The sequence below is a fragment of the Solanum stenotomum genome, chromosome 1 (genome assembly GCF_019186545.1).
Source record: "Solanum stenotomum isolate F172 chromosome 1, ASM1918654v1, whole genome shotgun sequence".
Taxonomy (NCBI): Eukaryota; Viridiplantae; Streptophyta; class Magnoliopsida; order Solanales; family Solanaceae; genus Solanum; species Solanum stenotomum.
This window is the reverse complement of record NC_064282.1, coordinates 38,230,413-38,242,941: the sequence shown is the minus strand read 5'-3', so window position 1 is coordinate 38,242,941 and position 12,529 is coordinate 38,230,413.

The following is a 12,529-nucleotide window of genomic DNA, read 5'->3' as shown; positions in this document are numbered from 1 at the left end:
AAATCAAGAATCAATAGTAAGAGATGCAGGGAATTCAAAATAATAAAATTTGGTTTAAAAATGTACCCTAACTTTGATTTTAATAATTTAAATTGTAGATGTAGGGAGTGAGGAAGAATAAAGTTCCTCCCTTTGATAATCTTAATAATTTAATTCTCTATGAATCTTGTAAGAAAATCCCTCACTTGAAGAAGAATGATCAAGAAATCTTTTCTTCAGATTTTTAAAAATATGATAGTCAAGCGTTAAGATTTTAATTAATGTTTCATGATTTTAAGAAAGAATTTGAATTGGAATGACAGAAATCCATGGAGAGGAACTTAGTGATTACGCTCAAATTACCCTCGAAAAAAATTCAAAGAGTAAGCGGTCGTCATAAAAAAAGCTACCTAACTAAGAGTCGGGGTAGAATCCCACATAGAAAACTATGTCGTTGATTTAAAATATAAAGGATGAAAAGCTAGAATTTTGAACTGAAACACACAATTTACAGAAATCAAATTAAGTGGGTGATGTTCGTAACAAAGGAAAGGCTTTGGGCCATGACGATATCAAGCAAGGGATGTATGAGAATTGAGATATTTGGAATTCAATCAATATCTTTGCATGTTAACCCATGCTCATTCAATCATAGATAGGTTAGATCATCATCAATCAATCATAATATCCTCCCGGTCTCAAAGGGTTATATCACGATATCTCCTTTCAATCTCAATCGTGTCAACAACAAAGTAATCAAAGACCTTAATCTAAACCTCTATTTCTACAAAGTTTATCCTTCAACAAAGTAGACCTATATTATCTCTTTTGAGTCTAAAATATAGATTTCAAAGCCAAATATGATTATTAACCAAATTCTCCACTACATGAATTCTCTTTCGAGCAACCACAAAGATCGGAAGCTAGACTCATCCTTGGACTCTCAAATCATAAATTAACAATTAAAAACCAGGTTATACCCATCTACATTCAAAAATACTATTTTTTTCAAAATCTAATCAATTTTATTGTAATGGAGTTTGTAAACCTATATTGCAATATTTCCATTTTTCTCCTTGTAGACTAGATTGAACATCTAAGATTTCAGATCTTTAATATGAACGAAAACTTGTATCCATCTTCAAAGAAATAGAATTTGTGAGTTTAAAACTCATGGTGATTTGTTTTGGATTTGCCTTTTGATGAGGATTGCTCACTTACTTGTCATGTTTCACTTAGTTTCTGAACTATCCATGTCATTGATTGATTGCACTTTTGACCCTAGTTTTGACTTCCCCAACTGACTGAATAGAATATCTACCTTTATTGAATGGTACCCATTATATTCAAAAGAAAGGAAGAGGACTTTGAATAAGGAAAAAAGAAGAAGAAACCATGCAAATTAAGATCAAGTGTGAAAAAAAAAAAACTAAGAATAATGTGCAATGCTTAGGGGGGAAATTGTCACTTTATCCCAAATAAATTCTCTACACGTTCGATGCCTATGTTATAAGCCGATAACAAGTCCTACTTATCCCCTTTTTGGCGTTCTCACATTAGTGTGAATGGGTTTTGTAAATCTTATGCATTGAACATCATTCTTAGTGTGAATGGGTTTGGTAAATATCCTGCTATATCTATATTTCTATTGTTTGTGAAGTACATTTTTATTTGTCATTAAGACACTTGAAACATCTGGATATGAATAATTATAATTCCTTAATTGATGCAAGATGACCAGTTTTTGTAAATACTTAAGTATGTTTGAGGTACCATTTGAAACTATAGGAATCTCTCAAAGTTGACCTCAAATTTTTCTGAAAGTAGTTGAACGTGACTCATATGCATAATACTAATCGTTGGTACCAACTAAATTCAAAACATTCTCAATGATGAACGAATTTCTTTCTCTTAATCCTTGTGTATTCTTTTTACAATGATGACTTTTGTAAAAAAAAAAAAAACATAGGAATAAAAGGGAAAAAACTCTTTGATATATGTAAACTTTGACCTGATTCTTGCCATGTCCATATATATAGGTAGTCCTAAAATTAAATTTAGTTCATATAAGATTAGTAGAACAAGATTCATTTTTAGAACTTTAAAAAAAAAGATGAATTAAAAAATTTCATAGTTCTTCCATATGAAAAACTTCTGGATATTTTATTTTGTTAATAAAAAGAAAAAATCACTCTAATGTATTCATAGGGAATAAACACCATGTAATCTTTCATTTCTAGGGAACAAACATAAAAGTTGCATTTTGACTTTATGGAACAATCACCCTAGATACATTCTAGGTAGCAAAAACCCTAGTTGCATTTTGACATTATGAAACAAACACCCTATTGGTATTTCATGGAAAAACGCCCTATTTTTTATTGTTTTAGTGAAGGAAGAAAACACCTAGTTGCGTTTTCCCCTTTGAGAACAAGCACCCTAATGGTATTTTAGGGAATGTAGACTTTATAATCTTTGATTTTTAGGGAACGAACACCCTAGTTTTGTTTTAACCATTGGGAACAAAAACCCTAGTGGTATCTTAGGTAACTAACACCCTATCATCTTTCATTTCTAGGGAACAATAACCCTAGTTTCATTTTACCTTAGGAAACAAACATTGTAATGGTATTTTAGGGAACAAACACCCTATTATATTTAATTTCGATGAAAAAAACACCCTAGGTGCATTTTGAACTTAGGGAACAAACACACTATTGGTAATTTAGGGAGTAAAAACCCTATCACCTTTCATTTCTAGGGTACAAACCCCCCTAGTTGCATTCTGACCTTATGGTACAAGCAGCCTAGTGGTATCTTAGGAGCAAAGACCATATCATCTTACAATTCTAGGGAATAAACACCCTAGTTGCATATCGACCTCAGGAAATGAACATCCTAGGGGAATCTTAGGGGACAAAAAACCAAACATTTTTCATTTCAAGGGAACAAATACCCTAGTTGCGTTATTACCTTGGGTACAAACACCTAGTGGCTATTTTTTGTACAAACACCCTAACAAATTTAATTTCTAGGGAACAAACACTCTAGTTGCATTTTGGCCTTAGGGAACTATAACACCTAGGAACTTGGTAAGTTGAGTTCGCAAGGGAATTTTCAGTAATGATTGATGGTTCATATATGGACGAGCCTATCTACGGACTGTAGAAAGTCCTACGGTTTGTAGGAGGGTAGTTGTGGAGGAGCTTTCGAACAAAGTTAAAATGTTGAGTCTCTGAACGTTTCCCAAGGACCAATAGGATTGTCCATAGGAGGATAATAACACTCAATTACCCAAAAATAATCAAAAGAGTAAGCGGTCGTTTTCATAAGAAATACCCAACTAAGTGTCGGGGCCGAATCCCAGAAGGAATGGTTTAAGGATAAAAGTTCAACTAAGAAATTTATAATGTGAACCTATTCATTATAGAAATTTAGAACTATTAGGTTAATGATTCCACAAAATTTACAAAAGAGCCTTTCGAATCAAGTATTGCATGTAAATTAAAAACACATGGATTTAACAAGTAAGAGACAATCTAGGGGTGTAGGGATTTGTATTGATGTCACGTAGGGGTACAAATGTTTCTTAATAGTTCTAGAAAAAAGTGGATAGGGTAGGTAATCTTTAAGTACACTAATCTTTTTTCAATCTCATAGAACCATATCATAGAATCTCATTCGATCTCACCTATGTGAATTACAAATCAACTTATTTCCTTTAAAAATCTATCTTTCTTGCAGATATGCCAACTACAAATTAACCATAATCTTTCTATGGAGCAAACAATAAAAATCAAACCTAGATTGCATGCATCAAGTTTTTTACCCACTTTTATTGATCTCTTTTGAGCATTAACAGAAGATTTAGAGTAGGATTAAGTTTGCAACCTTAGCCCATAAGTTAACCCAATGCTAAATAGCCTAAATCCATAGATGAAAAACAATAAAACAGAGCATAGCACAAGACCCACTACATAAAAACAACATCCAACCCCTTAATGAAAATCCCTAGAATTGGGGTTTTAGCCACACATTATAAAAATCAAAGATGTTTTACCTATGATACTACCCACCATTAATGTGTTGAAATTAAGCAATAATCTGCAACATTCACTTTGATTTGAACCATTAATTTTTAACTACAAGAGTGAATGAAAAACCCCAAAACTTTGAAAAGAGTATTTCTTAATATAAAAAACTAACTATGAAATTAGGGAAAAGTTTGTGTTTCAGATCCCAACATTTCACAACCAACTTCCCTTTTTCTAAGAACACATTTTTCTCTCTTTGGGCAAGATGATTTATCATCATAAATCTCCACGAGATAGTTATCGGTTCGAGAAAATCCTAAAATAGGTGAAATATGTTAGTTTCAACATTTCCAATTATTGCATATCATTTTAGTTGTAAAGCGTTGTTGTTAAAATGCATATGTAAACTTTACTTTTAAGTTGGGTATCTTAGTGTCTACTTTAAGATTTACTTTTTAAGATTAAAATATGCAGCTAGTATATTGTGTCATTAAACTAGTATACATACCATACATTTTGTATACTGAAGTTATTTGGTATTGCTGTCACGCCCCGAGCCTAGACCCTGGGCGGAACCGGCACTCGGAGACCATTGCTGGCCCTAAGCGGACCCTTTGCCTGGCTTTCTTAACTCAGCGGAAACTTAACTCAACAGCACAACTCAATGCAAGGAAAGGTTATAAAACAACCAAATAATAAAGTCTGGCCAAAAAGGCAACTCGAGTCTCAAAATAGAATATTTACATATATACATAGATGAGAGACTCAATACTAACTGACTGACTGTCTATGAAGCCTCTAACATACTGAGATGGACGTTGGGACAGACCCCGCAACATCCTAACAAAACAAAACTAGAAACACAAAATAACCGAGTCCTCCGAAAAGAAAGGAGGCTCACCACAGACTCTGGAGTGCTCAGCTGGATCAACGGCGTGCATGATGCTGATCCGCGGTACCTGTGTCTTCATCGTCATAAGATGCAGGCCAACCGGCATCAGTACATGGAATGTACCAGTATGCGAGCTGAAAAGCTAAACCACAACTTAAGCTTGAAAGGAGTACAAGAGAACACTTACCTTGGCTCTGTTCGACTCATGAATAACCGAACTCAATATATAAAGCAATAAGACGCATGCAATATATAAAGCTTGCAAAACTATTAAAGTATGACATTCAAAATCATATTTATAATATCATAAGAATACCATGCTTCCTCTTGAAGTCTACTTGTGCAATGCATGAATGAAGTCCCATACCCCATCCACACTAAGCAGAACTTCTCCAGGAACCAAGCTCTTTCTACTGTGGGAGTTTCTCTAACCGACAAACCACCACTATGAAACTAAGTGGTGATACAATGTTTTACCTCACGTTGCTCGAGGACCATCCTATACCTTGCCGTGATATAGGAAGCTAACTTTACTAAGTGGATCCACTAGCTTAACTTATGGATTCATCTAAAAAGTATGACCCGTTAACTTCCATGTTGGCTACATGGTTCTTATGGAGAGTTAAGTTAATATGAACTCGCGTCCCCAATTCGGTGCTCGATACTACTCCGAAATTACTTTAGCTCATAAGTGTTTTAAACACATCTTTCTTTAGTTGAGATAATTACTCAAAAATCTAGCCCAAAGGCTCACTTGGAAACGATGCTCCTTTTTCTTGAAAACTAGCCCAAAGGCTCTTTTGGAAATCATAGTCCCTTTCTTACTCAAATGTAAAAACATTTAGAAACTTCTTTGGGAATACATAGTTCCCTAATAGCTTTTGAGAAATGAACTCAACTTAAACTCTTGACTTAACTTGAAACTTGAGACTCTTTACTTAGCTTGAAACTCTAGGCTCTTTGCTTGACTTAAAAGTTGAGTCTAAAAATGAAGTTAAAACGTTCAATAAAGACTCTTGAACAACTTTAAAACTTGCTTTACTTGCTTAACTTCTAAGCTTAACTCTTAACTTCATTTGACTTCTAACTTCACTTAACTTCTAACTAACTCTCCTTGAATTGGAATTTTGGATTCGAGGTGCTTGATCACATGCTTATAGATGAGTTCTTGACGTTTAAACGTGCTTTGGAGTGTTGGAAACAACTAGGAAACATAGGTACAATATCTAGGAACATGCATAAGAAAGTGGGGAATGAATGGAAAAGCTTGGCGCTTTGAGAGGCGCGGAGCGCCAGACCAAAAACTTCAGAGGGGGCCTGCTGGCGTACTGAGAGGTGCGCCGCCCCAAGGGGGAAGTTTAGAACCCCTTTTGGGGCGCGCTGGCAGGCGCGACGCGCCAACCCCTTGCCCAGAAAACTCGATTTTTGTCCCTTGGTTTGCCAACTCTAAACCACCCTTACTTCAAGGGTTTCAACCCCAAACACTAAGAATCATAAAATCCCTCTATACACAAGAGATTCAACTCAAAACACAACCAAATCATGTCCCAAATTCACAAGGAACTCCAACAACAAAATCAACAACGCAACCAACAACTTCAACAACACAATCAACCTTTTCTTGAAAATAAAACAAGTTTGGTGTGTGGGGGAAAGGATCAACCCAACACTAAGAACTCACATACCTATTAGGGATCACCCCCGACGATATCCACGACGATCCTTGACGAAACTCCTTGCTTGATCTTCTCTTTCTCCTCTTCTTCTCCTCATCACTCTCAAGCCCTAGCTCTCACTCTTTTAAAAAGGGAAAAAAATGATCCAAAATAATCCTAACACAACAATATAACCCCAAAAGGAATGGCTAGGGTAAAGACCAAAATGCCCTTAAAATTTCCGGACGAATTCCCTGCCAACAGCCCAACTTTCAAAGGGCTTAACTCGCTCATACGAACTTGGAATCGAGCAAACTCAGTGGCGTTGGAAAGATCATTCCACGAGCTTCACAACCATAACTGGAACTACTCCTAACTCTTCCTGAGCTAGAAGTTATGATTGCTCAAAGTTGGCCAAAAACTCACTGATTTCCACACTTGCCAAATTTCCAGATTCTTTAAAATTCTTTCCAAAAACAAAAATTTCCAATTCTAGGCCTCTTTTTAGTTATTTCAAATCGCCGGATGTTACAATTGCATCTTTAAATGATTGGCAGCAGACGCTTTACTTGGATCTTTTCCCATCACCCTTTGGTAGAACTTCTTGAATTTGGCGGGTTCCAATTAGTTTATGTTTTTCAGTATTTAGTAGAAATTTCTAGTAGGGTGTTTAGGTAATTGTGGGTTTTGTTCTGGCATATATGTTAGCTTAGTAGAGTCTTCATATATGACTTAGACATGTTAGACAAGTCAGTCAAATTAACATTTTGAGATGTGTTTATTATGTTTATATCTTTGTGGTACTCAAATCCATAAAGCTTCTATATAGTTTTTGTTAGTTGCTATGTTTTAGGACTGCAGCCTTTTATTTATTTACTGCAGTAAATTAGCTTTAGTTTTCCTAAAATAACTTCTTTACCTAGTCTCTAGGAGTTTGTTTATCTTCAGTAGATGTGTTGCTGATTTTTAGGACCATGAAGTTAGTTCTTTATTATAAGTGTAAGTCTTAGGCAGTGAAAAATGACTGAATTATCAAATAAAGTTATCTCTTCTTTCTTGTTCTTCATTGCTTTTAGTTCTAATCTTTCATTATTCTTAAGTTCTCCTTTGTTCTTTTTCTGGGTTTCCACATTAATTTAACTACAATTGGTATCAGAGCATTTTATTCTTGAGGGACTTGTGTGTTCATTAATCTATTTTAGTGAATTCCATGGACGGAGAAGCAAGTTTTTCTTCAATGGCACCACCAGCTTTTAATGGAGAAAGTTATCAGATCTGGGCAGTCAGAATGCAGGCATATCTAGAAGCTTTGGATCTCTGGGAAGCTGTAGAAGATGATTACGAGATTGTTCCCTTACCAAACAATCCCACAATCGCGCAGATTAAAAATCACAAGGAAAGGAAAACCATGAAATCAAAGGCAAAGGCATTCTTGTATACAGCAGTTTCATCCACCATCTTTACTCGTATTATGTCCCTGAAGTCAGCAAAAGAGGTATGGGATTATCTCAAGACTGAGTATGAAGGAGATGAAATAATTTGAGGGATGCAAGTGCTAAATTTAGTACGTGAGTTTGAGCTGCAAAGGATGAAGGAAAGTGAAACCATAAAGGAGTATTCTGACCGACTTCTTAATATAGCAAATCGAGTCAGATTGTTGGGTTCCACTTTTAACGATTCAAGGATTGTTGAGAAAATCCTTGTAACAGTACCTGAAAAATTTGAGGCTACTGTTACAACCTTAGAAAATACTAAGGACTTGTCCAAAATTACACTAGCGGAGCTCTTAAGTGCTTTTCAAGCACAAGAGCAACGACGTGTAATGAGACAGGAAGGAATTGTTGAAGGAGCCCTATTAGTTAAACATCAAGATGATGGAAGAAACAAGAAGAAGCAGAACAAGAAGATGCAAGGACAAAATAGTGAGAATTTTGCTAAAAGCAAGAAGGCTAGCTATCCTCCTTGTCGGCATTGTGAAAAAAAAGGTCACCCTCCTTTCAAATGTTGGAGGAGACCTGATGCAAAATGCAGCAAGTGCAATCAACAGGGTCATGAAGCTGTAATCTGTAAAGCCAAAATTCAGCAGCCCGAAGTTGAAGCTCAAGTTGCTGATCGAGAAGAAGATCACCTTTTTGTTGCAACTTGTTTCACAAGCCTAGATTCAAGTGAAAGTTGGTTAATTGATAGTGGTTGCTCTAACCACATGACATCTGATAAGATGTTGTTCAAAGAATTGTGGAACACTGAGACAAAGAAAGTTAGAATTGGAAATGGTGAGTGTCTTGCTGTGAAAGGCAAGGGCGCCATAGCCATTACCAGTGGCTCTAGAACTAAGCTTATCGCAAATGTTTTGTATGTTCCAGACCTTGATAGAAACCTTCTCAGTGTTGGTCAATTAATGGAGAATGGATTCAATCTGTTCTTCAAAAACAAAACGTGTGTGATAGAAGATCCATCAGGCGATGAGATATTCAAGGTCAAAATGGAGGGGAGGTGTTTCCCGCTCAATCCTTTGGAAGAAGAGCAGACGGCTTTTCTTATGACAGACAACTCTACAGAAGTTTGGCATAAAAGAATGGGTCATTTTCATCATCAAGGTATGATGTTCTTGCAAAGAAAGGAACTTGTGAATGATCTACCAAGATTGCAGAATCGGTGGACAGATTGCCAAGCTTGTTTACTTGGAAAGATGAACAGGCTTCCCTTTCCCAAAACAACTTGGAGAGCATCAAAAAAGCTTCAGCTCATTCATACAGACCTGTGTGGACCTCATAGAACACCATCTTTAAATGGTAGTCTTTACTACATTGTATTTATTGATGATCTAACAAGACTGACCTGGATTTTTTTCTTAAAATTCAAGTCTGAGGTAGCTGATGTGTTTTGGAATTTTAAGGCAAAAGTGGAAAATCAAAGTGGCTGCAAAATTCAGACTTTAAGGTCTGATAATGGGAAGGAGTACACTTCAAATCAGTTCAAATTACTTTGTGACAAAGCTGGTATAGAACATCAGCTAACAGTCCCTTATACTCCACAACAAAATGGAGTAAGTGAGAGAAAAAACAGAACTATAATGGAGATGACTAGGTGCATGCTACATGAGAAACATCTACCAAAAAGGTTCTGGGCAGAGGCTGCCAGCACTGCTGTTTTTTTGCAAAACAGACTTCCTTCTAGATCTGTAAAGGATAAAACACCATATGAAGCATGGTATGGTCATAAACCCTCATTGCAATTTCTCAGAATTTTTGGCTGCTTGTGTTTCTCTTATATACCACAGGTTAAAAGAGATAAGCTTGACAAGAAGGCAGTTCCTGGCATCTTTATAGGCTACAGTGTTTTCTCCAAAGCATATAAGGTCTATGAACCTCAAACAGAGAAAATTGTCGTAAGTAGAGATGTCCACTTCATTGAGGACGAGCACTGGAACTGGGAGAAGCCTGAAAACAATCCACCAGTTGACAGTCTATTAGATCCAAAAGATCTAGTAGATGATCCTCCTGTTAGAGGCACGCGGTTGATCTCTGATATCTATCAGAGATGCAATACTGCAATTTGTGAGCCCGCAAGCTATGAGGAAGCAGAAGGGGATGACAAATGGGTAGCAGCAATGAAGGAGGAAATGATGATGATCGAAAAAAATCAGACCTGGGTGCTTGTTGAGAAACCTCTAGACAGAAAGATTATTGGTGTAAAATGGGTCTTCAGGACAAAGCTAAATGCTAATGGTTCCATTAACAAACACAAAGCGAGGCTTGTAGTGAAAGGTTACGCTCAGATCTTTGGAGTAGACTACTCAGAAACTTTCGCACCAGTTGCTCGACTTGACACAATCAGATTGCTACTAGCCATTGCAGCGGAAAAAGGTTGGAGAGTTTATCAACTTGATGTTAAGTCGGCCTTTCTCAATGGTCTTCTCCAGGAGGAGATTTATGTTGAGCAACCAGATGGCTTTGTTGTCAAGGGGCAAGAAAATAAGGTTTATTTGCTAAAGAAAGCTCTCTATGGTTTAAAGCAAGCACCAAGAGCTTGGTATAGCAAGATTGACGATCATTTGCTCAGTTTAGGCTTCAAGAAGAGCCTATCTGAGTCTACACTTTATATTAAGTGTTCAGGTGCAGACATACTTATTATTTCTTTGTATGTTGACGATCTCTTTGTCACAGGAAGTAAGGTTTGCCTAATTGAGGACTTCAAGTTGGAAATGATGAAGGTCTTTGAAATGACAGACCTTGGACTGATGGCGTACTTTCTTGGAGTGGAGATCAAACAAAATGAAGACAATGTGTTCATTTGCCAGAAAAAATATGCTCAAGAAATCCTAAAAAAGTTTCATATGGAAGACTGCAAAGTTATGAGTACTCCAATGAACCAAAAGGAAAATTTTTCCAAAGATGATGGAACTGAAAAGGTGGATGAGGCATATTATAGAAGTCTTATTGGCTGCTTGATGTATTTGACTGCAACTAGGCCTGATATTCTGTATGCAGTGAGTTTTTTGTCTCGGTTCATGCATTGTGCAAGTGATTTACACTTGAGAGCAGCTAAAAGAATTGTCAGATACATCAAGGGAACTATCAACTATGGTGTTAAGTTTCACAAAAGTCAGAAGTTTAGACTTAACGGATTCTCCGATAGTGATTGGGGTGGTGCACCTGATATGAAGAGTACTTCAGGTTTCTGTTTCAATCTTGGATCAGGAGCTTTCTCTTGGTATTCCAAGAAACAAGATATAGTAGCACAATCAACAGCCGAGGCAGAATTTATTGCTGCAACAGCAGCTGTGAATCAAGCACTATGGTTGAGGAAAATTATGTGTGATCTGAATATGGAGCAAAAAGAAGGGACTGAGGTTTTTATTGATAACCAAGCTGCAATTTCTATTGCTAATAATCCAGTTTTTCATGCAAAAACGAAGCATTTCAATATTAAGTTGTTTTTCTTAAGAGACGTGCAGAAACATGGAGATGTAAAGCTTCTTTACTGCAAGAGTGATGAGCAGGTTGCTGACATTTTCACCAAGCCCCTTTCCCTCGGCAAGTTTGAGTTTTTCAGAGAAAAACTAGGAATCAGCAGTTCCTAAACCAAGGAGGAGTGTTAGTTGCTATGTTTTAGGACTGCAGCCTTTTATTTATTTACTGCAGTAAATTAGCTTTAGTTTTCCTAAAATAACTTCTTTACCTAGTCTCTAGGAGTTTGTTTATCTTCAGCAGATGTGTTGCTGATTTTTAGGACCATGAAGTTAGTTCTTTATTATAAGTGTAAGTCTTAGGCAGTGAAAAATGACTGAATTATCAAATAAAGTTATCTCTTTTTTCTTGTTCTTCATTGCTTTTAGTTCTAATCTTTCATTATTCTTAAGTTCTCCTTTGTTCTTTTTCTGGGTTTCCACATTAATTTAACTACAGTTTTTATAGTCTTAGTATAGTCATGAGCCACACTAAAGGTTCACTTGGGACAAACAATGGTTCCGATTGTTGGACACGTCTAGGGTGTACGCTTGTGGCATTAAACCCATGATATATGTCAGCATCTGAATTTTTGTTACCTCATTGATAGGAAACACGTATCTCTTTCTAAGTTAAGTAATAACCCTATAAAAGCTTCGAAAAACATTAAAATTTATTTTGAATCTTATCTTCTTCTCTTGAGGCTCACAGAAGATGATTGTATCATTTGAATACACCAAGTGTAATGTCTCTTTAACTTCTCTACTATTTCCATTTATCAGGAAACCTTTAATCCACTTGTTCTAAATGGTCATCTTCATCGATTATCAAATCCCTCCATTACCATGATGAATAAAACCAGTGATAAAGGACCACCCTGTATAATTCCCATTTTTTAAGGAATGAAACTCACTGGTTCACTATTCGCATGGATACAAAATCTCACAGTGCTGGTATAAAATCTAATCTAGTCCAACAATCCCATGTATGTTTCTTGATTTATAAAAATGTAATATTTAT